The 8,537-nt window shown below is 38.2% G+C and overlaps 1 pseudogene; it reads left to right on the top strand.

The window, feature by feature from the left end:
• Positions 1–6,349: 6,349 nt before the first annotated feature.
• LOC103731314 lies at positions 6,350–7,313 on the top strand (annotated as a pseudogene).
• The last annotated feature ends 1,224 nt before the right edge of the window (positions 7,314–8,537 follow it).

Raw genomic sequence — 8,537 nt, 5'->3', positions numbered from 1 at the left:
ACAAGGAGCCATGGGGAATGGGGAAGAAGGAGCTGAAGAGAATGGGTATAATAGGAAACAGGTATTATCAAGAGGAAATGACAGTATTTTAACTGGGGAGGGAGGTAAAACAGGGAGGGGAGAAGAGATAAATGAAGTTTAGGTGGTGTGAAAAATGGCAGAGAAATGTATTAGCTACAAAATTTACTTGAAAACACACATACAGTATCTGAACATGGTGCATGTGTATAACTGAAGGCGTTCCAACAAGAAACACAGTGCCAGACAGGAGAAACCTGTTAGTTAAGGTAGCCCAAGAGACTCCAAAAATTTCATGTGTTCGCCATAGTCATTCATTACTTCTCTAAACTTGAAGATAAGACAATTATGTCCTGAACATGGACATATTTTGAACATGGACTAAGAGTAATGGAGCTGGAACAGACCTGCAAACCCCCTACATGGAAACCAGATATCATAGCTCTAGAGAATGCTATGCAATCTGCTAAGGAAGAAAACCAGTGTTCCAAACCCAGCAAAACATTGCTTCCTTTTGATGGAAATAGGACAGCAAGTCAAGTGTACTGAATACTGTGTGGTGTCTCTGGTCAGGAGACAAGCTCCGACCCTCAGTGACACTCCAAGAGGAACCAAAACATGAGTGTAGAGTGAGAGGCATAATGGTGCGATCATGCTGTGTAACACTAATATCCTAGGTAAATAATTCTTCATGAAGGACTGCAGTCATAGCCCCAAGACAATTTGTTTTCTTCTGCAATACATTGCTTTCCCTGGGGTGTGAAATGTAACCACTGAAAATTATTTTGCCTCATTAAAACATAGAGCACTTTAGAAAAATTCAGTCAGTGAGATTCTCTCTAATACCACAGGAAGTTAAAGGCTGCAGAGTAAAATTTAAGATGTCATTTTGAATCCTACCAGGTAAGACAGAATTCTGGGGCTTCATAAGATTATGGAAACAGAAGTGGGGATGGTGGTGTACAGCCAAGTAAATGCAGAGAAATCTATTTTTTATATAAGAACTTTCAGGTGGGAGCTGAATACAAAAAAGAAATTTCAAGTGCTAACTTTAATTCCAGACTTAAAAAATTAAAATTATATAGTATATTTCAGATCTTTGGGATACAGTGTGACATTTTGATGAAATTATACAATAGGGAATAATCAAATCAGGTTAATTGACATTTGTATTTAGAGAAATATTTATCTTAGTTTTTTCAGTCAATTATTTGAGATTCCATGCAATGTATTTTGACCACATTCAACCCTAACTCCAGCACCTAACTTCTTCCAGATCTATCCCTACCCTTACCCACAGCTTTACTATGTCCTGGATGGTTTTGTTTTGTTTTTAATGATATATAGACTCCTCTTTGTGCAGTACATAAACTCCTGGGTGTGGGATCATTCACTGGAGCAAGTCTGACTTACTGGAAGACACACCCTTAAAACTTGACTCTCTTTTCTCCACAAGCCATCAACTGTCCACAGCTCCTCAGTGGTAGGAGTTCATGAACCTCTTCCCACTCCATGCTGGAATGTTGTCTGGCTTAATCATGTGCAGGCAAGCACAACCTTGGGGAGTGGGTCTAATATAAATGTCCCATTTGTTGACTGATCACTCCACATTTAATCTCTGCACATTGACCAGGTATGAATTTCTGCATTAATTGCTGTCCATTGCACAAAGAAACTTCACTGATGAGATCCATGAGCTTCATTAATCTTTGGATAGAAAGACACACATTTGCTGGTTTTGGATATGCATACCATTAATCCTAGGATTTAGTGGGCAGAGACAGGCAGATCTCTATGAGATCACGGCCAGCCTGATCTACAAAAGGATTTCAAGGCCTGTTGGGGCTACTGGAAGATCCTGTCTCAAAAACACCAAAAAAATAGAATCAAGGCACAAATTTAGAGAGCAGTTTGACACTCAGTACTCTTAACGGAATAATAATAGTAGGTTCACAAATAGGATCTATGAATTACACAACCTTGGGTTCTTGGTCAGATTTACAAAAGCAGACTTGTGTTTTCTTAAGTTGTATGGGCTTCAGTCTAATTAGAAAGCAGTTGGTTATCCCCATAACTCTTGGGACATTATTTCACCCATAACAATGTCTTGTCACCATGGTCAATATTGCAGCTCACAGGGTTCACAGCTGGGTAATAAATTTTTCCCCAGCAGAGGAAGATTTCTGTTTTATTTTCTTTTTTGAGACAAGGTCTCCCTGTATCCCCAGATGTCCTGGAACTCACTAGGTAAACCAAGCTGGCCGTGAACTCACAGAGATCTACCCGGTAGAGAAAGATTTCTTACATCCTAGTATTGGGAGACTTTGATACCTGTCTTTTGCCAGGTGATTTCTGGAAGTCATACTGGGAGAGTTCAAAGTCCTTGTCTGTTTGTGATCATGATGCAGTATCCTGTAGTATGACTGTCAAATGGTCATTTTTGAGATGTACAAGAACAAATTGCCTGCACACCATGTTTTAATCTGCTCATGGAGCTATGTTTAATGGTATTTCAAAGAAAATAGGAGGTCATCTAACACTCATTCCAGTAAAAGTATATTAAAAATCAACAATGAATCATCATATAGAAACAATAAAGATACTGGTGGCAAATACAGATAACTGAAAGGCATCTTCACTCATTGTTCATGTGTGGGCAGAAGAATAAATTTGAAGTTTTCTGTCCCTGATTCACGATATACTATATGGGAGCAATAGCAGTACTAAGCTGAAAGGATTGTTGTGGGGCTTAAACAGGGCTGAAGCACAGTATCCAAGTCATTTGGGAGAATGGCATCTGCAAATATGGAATTGTATCTGTGTTCTTATGAGCATATAGCAGTTAAGGCTATTTAACTGACAATCTCTACTGATTTCATGTATCTAATATACTTGTCATTTCAGTTGTCTCTGAGCTGTGGGTGAATAAGGTTCAGTATAGGATCCCATCCAAAGATACACATTCTGCAGTCTCTTATTCTTTAAAAGTTAGTCAGTTGTGGCCTTCTCCATACATCATACTCTGATATATAAGGAAGCTCTACTGGTGAGAGTTGAGGGATTCATTAGTTTTCTCTCGACCCTTTGTTCTAGTATGTTCCATGAGCCTAGTTTTACAGATTTAACTGTAGACATATCACCTAGTACTGGGCATCTCCTAGACTCATACTCTCAGTTTCTGAGCAGTGGTGGAATTGCACAGTAGTCTCCATCTTTTTCAAAAATAAGCTACTATGATGGGTGGTATATGTTATACTTTTCTGTAAATATAAAGGTCAATATTTAGCATAAGGTAAGGAATTTCATTTGTCTAGAGATGAAAGAGATAGGGTTTTCTCTGGGATGTATGTCTTCTTCTCCCATGTATATTTGGCTGAATTTACAGTTCCACTCATGAATTCCTTTCCATTGAGAACGCTTTAAATCCAATTAGATAGGTGTTGATTGCCTCCAGATAACAATGCCACTACTGTATTGAGAGAGGTACTTGCTATACCAGTAGTTATGGTTATTAGGCTTTAGGACTGAGTTGAACCATTGATGTTTTTTTCTCCCTTGGCAGTTTTCATATCAAACACTGGTTAAACAGCTTCCAGGTCGATTTCTAATCCATTCCTTCAAGTCCTGTATCTGAAGTACATCTGTCTTCAGCAGTAGGGTCTAATCTACAAACACTGGGAGATAACCAAGGTGTTTGGCAATAACCTGTGTTACTTTAGGGTGTCTCTTGGACCACCCTCACCAACCACTTGAAGGGAGGTCTCTGCTATCTGGAAATGTGTTCCTTGCCAAGTACTTCCCAGGTAAACATATGTGCTAATGTTCAGACACTATATGCATATTTCTCATGGAGTTTCAAGGGCATTACTTTTCTCTCTGGGTTTCCTAGCCCTCCAAGATTCATTCACCTCTACTCTTTTTTTCCTTTCTTGTCTCTCTCCTCCCTCCCCAATCCCAGTGCCATCGTTAGCCCCATCCTCCCCCAAATAACATGACCTTCCACCATCCCCCTCCACCCACAAACCATGGCCCTGTCCATGTTCATCCCTCCTCTATTTCCTGCTGAACACTCACTTTCCTAACCTCCCCCTGGGTAACATCTGTTCCCTAATATCCCCCTCTCAGGTACTTTCTTTTCCTTCACCTGTGTGTATGCTTTCCCTTTTCCTGGTTCTTGGTGTTACATGAGAATTTATATACTCACATCTAAGGGGTTGGTGCTGCAATCCTCAAACGAGGGAGATCATATGTCACTTGCTTATCTGCGTTTGTTTAACTTCACTTAGTATAATACTTTGTAGTTCCAACCATTTACCTGAAAAATTCATGATTTCAACTTCTCTTAGTGCTGAGTGGAACTCCATTGTGTAAATGTGCTACAGTTTCAATACCATTTGTCAGTTGAGGGACATTTAGGTTGTTTCCATTTCTTAGCTATTTTGAAGAAAGCAGCAACAAACAAGATGTGTAAGTATCTCTACAGTGGGGTTAGTCCTTTGAGTATATGCAAGGAGGGGTGTAACTGGATCATATGATTTATTTATTTTATGTATGAGTATTTTGCCAGCATACGTGTAAGTTAGCGACATGCCTGCTATGCCCACAGAAATGAGAGCTGGAGTTTGGGAAAGTTGTTAACTGTCTTGTGGGTGCTGAGAATAAAGCCCACATCCTTTGCAAGGGCAGTCCATGCTCTTAACTTCTGAGCCATCTTTCCAGTCCCAGTTGCATTATTTCATAGGATTTATAAAACTTATACTTGATAAGCCTTTAGGGAACATATTAGAAAAATTAGTTTTTTTCAGAATTTTTTGGATCTTTTACACACCACAAAGCTTAATAACTAGAGGAAGAAATATTTTCCCACAAACAGACTCAGTGACAGCATGATGAAGAATGCAGTAATGAACATGGCTTCCTGCAGAGTCTGCAGGGGCCAAAACAGTTCTCAGTATATGGCATCTTCAGGGCAGGTCCTCTCCATCCATATCACTATCTCCTGCTCACCCTAAACACCTGGAAGAGGAAAACCTTTCCTTTCATCTCACACTGTATTCCTGCTGAAGGCAAATCACCTGTTAGAAACATCAATTTGTTATATACTTCATAGGAGACAGCGGTTTCAACATCAGCTGCCTGGTGGACTCTGTGTTTTGATTTGCAGATGTCCTTCCCTAGTTTTCTCATGTGTGCCACCCTTTAACTCTGAGATTCACAAAAATCTGCTGTCTAATTTGGAACACGTATTAAATTCTGTCTTTTATGCAAAAACTTGGACAGGACATAGTTGTGGTAATTAGCAAGCATGTTGTTTCTGCTATTAGAAAATAATTGGTAAAGCTAAATACCTAGTTTTTTAAGAAAGTTCTTTTATTCTTCAATTCAATTCAACATACCCTGTATCCTCCACAGACTATTTCCTGCATTGCAGTATTCCTTACATAAAATGTTACTCGCCCTCACTGAACATTTAATTTCTACCCAGGTCGTAATGTACCATTGATCTCATCCAACTTGTTAGAGCTAATTTACTTTGCACTGAGTTTTTTAGTATCATTTTCTTTCATCTGGATGTTATAGTAGTATAAACATTATTTGTGAGTGAGATGATGAATGTCTGTCCATCTGTCAGTTTGAGAGGGAGAGAGAGAAGAAAAGGAGAGAGAGATTGAGATGAGAGTGGTGTGTTAAGAATGGATAATATTTCTCTATAACCATACCCATCTCTTGCTTATGAATTAGTACCATATATTTTCACTATAATTATATAACCACATAATTATAAATCTTCTTTTCAATTTTTATGTCATTTATCTTTTATTCAGAGTAAACTCAGAACTGTGAGTCTTGAAGGCAAGGTCATACCCATCCCATATTTTGCATGTGTGTAATGCATATAAGAAAATCAATTATTTTGTGCCCTGTGTATATGTAATGTAATGTTTGAAACATGGCCCATTCAAAAATTATTCATACTACATTATCCTATCAAAATCAATCTTTTCTATATACTTACCTAGAAATTTAATTCAGGATAAAATTTATAAACATCTTGATAAAATATATGTTAAGTCCACTAAAATTATTTGAAATTTTCTAAGTCCCCTACCCTGTTACTAGCACTGTAATACATATTGAAAGAGACATATTGAAAACTTCATGAAGAACATAGATGTATTTAGGATATTAAAATGTTCATCTTTTATAGGAATAATGTAGTAGTTTGCATCTTACAGAAATAAAATGCATTACTACTAAGAGGAAGACTCAGCGTGAGCTCCACATGTGTCTTTTCCTTCCTTTGTCTCACAGTAGGTGAACAGCCGAAAACATGACCAACCACACAGTGGACACAGATTTCTTCCTCATGGAATTCTCTGGCAGCAAGCAGCTCCAGGTGCTCCAGGGATTTCTGTTTCTGCTGATTTACTTGGTGTCCCTCATGGGGAACCTTCTCATCATCATGCTTGTCACTGTGGACCAGAGTCTTCACACCCCCATGTACTTCTTCCTGAAGAACTTGTCCTTCCTCGATGTGTGCTTCATTTCAGTCACAGTCCCGAAAGCTCATTCTCAACTCTTTGTCTCACAGGAGCACTATCTCTTTCCCAGGATGTGTGTGTCAGGTCTTCTTTGTGGTTTCCTTTGCTGTAACTGAAATTTCCATCCTCACAGCCATGTCCTGTGACCGCTATGTGGCCATCTGTCACCCACTACACTATGATGTCATCATGGACAGGGCAGTCTGTATGCAGATGCTAGCTGCCTCTTGGCTATTTGGAAGTCTCTTTGGGGTCTTATATTCATATGGCACATTTTCTTTATCTTTCTGTGATACCAGAAAAGTGCCACAGTTCTTCTGTGATGTCCCCTCTCTACTGAAGATTTCTTGCTCAAATATGCATGTCACTGTTGACTTTAGTCTCATATTAGGACTCATGTATGGGTTTTTCTGCTTAGTGTTCATAGGGTTTTCATATGTTTGTATTTTCAACACAGTGCTGAGAATGTCCTTGTTAAAAGGGAGGTCAAAAGTGTTCTCTACCTGCATACCCCATTTCATTGTTGTTACTACATTTTTAGTCACAGCTGCCACTGCCTATTTGAAACCAGTTCCTGATTCCCCACAGCTTTTGGACTTCTTGGTGTCTTTTTTCTATTCTGTGATGCCTCCATCTTTGAATCCTATAATATACAGCCTGAGGAATATGGAAATCAAAGCTGCTTTGTGGAACTTGTTAGGGAAACCAGATCATTTTGTATTTTATAAGGGGGAAAGCAGTCATACTATGTAGGAAGGCTATGTGAAATCTTTCGTATATTTAGCCATGTCCATATTTCCAATTACATTCATTATGATGTATAAGAAGTTCGGTTTTTTAGTCTGGATAAATAATTGACTTAAAAGTTCTAGAACAGGGTTTTACAAGTTCATAATCCTGAGTCACCTTCAATTATCTCAAAAACTGCTTGAGCTGGGTATTTACTTAAAGTGCATCTGTGCAATACTAATCTGAGAATCACTGTGACAGGTTTCTGAATAATGTAAGTAAACTGTCCTCTTCACATTATTTGAGACCTCTGGACTACATATCTTTACACTGCGAAGACATTTTGTATATGTGGTGAAGATAATGTATTTTAAATTGGTAGATTATCCTAGTATTCACAACAAAAAGCCCAGGCCCATGTGGATTCACAACAGTGTTAATTCAATGAAATCCCAATCAAAATCCCCACGACATTCTTCATAGAAATGGAAAAGAAATCTAAAATTAATGTAGAATCATAAAAGAATTCAGATACCCAAAGCAAACCTGATTGCAAAGAGCAATGCTAGTGAGATTACCATAACAGACCTCAAACAATGTTAAGGAGCTATATCATAAAAACAGCATGAAACTGTCACACAAACAGAAATGTCCATCAATGGAAAAATAATAGAAAACTCAAAAATCAGTGCACACAATTTCAGCCATCTCTTAATTGACAAAGGTGCCAAAAACATACTGTAGAAAAGACAGCATTTTCAAAATACAGTACTGGAAAAACTGCATCTCCATGTGTAGAAGAGTGAAATCAGACCCATACTTATCACCCTGCACAAAAGTCAACTCCAAATTCATCAAAGACCTCAATGTGAAATGTAAAATGCTGAAATTTTTGAAGAAAATATTGGCAGTATCCTAAGATATAGAGGTGCAGGAAAAGAATTTCTCACGAAGACATCAGTCACTCAGGAATTACAGCCAAGAAATAACAAATGGGATCTCATTAAACTTAAAAATTTCTGTGCAGCAAAAGAAACAAACAAGTGAAAATCTTCACCATCACCAGCTATACAACTGACAGAAGGTTATATCCAGAATATAAAAGAACTTAAAAAAAAAAAAAGAAGAGTTCCAGGACAGCTGGGGCTAAAGGGAGACCCTGATTCAAAAAGACAAAAAACAAACAACAAAAAAGTGTCCAGTCTCCTTAGTAGTTAAGGAGGTGCAAATCAAAACGTTTTAAGATTT

Source organism: Nannospalax galili, unplaced genomic scaffold (assembly GCF_000622305.1).
Source record: "Nannospalax galili isolate Female #2095 unplaced genomic scaffold, S.galili_v1.0 scaffold2294, whole genome shotgun sequence".
Lineage (NCBI taxonomy): Eukaryota > Metazoa > Chordata > Mammalia > Rodentia > Spalacidae > Nannospalax > Nannospalax galili.
Note: the sequence above shows the minus strand (reverse complement) of the source record. Positions and strands in the feature narration are given on the sequence as shown.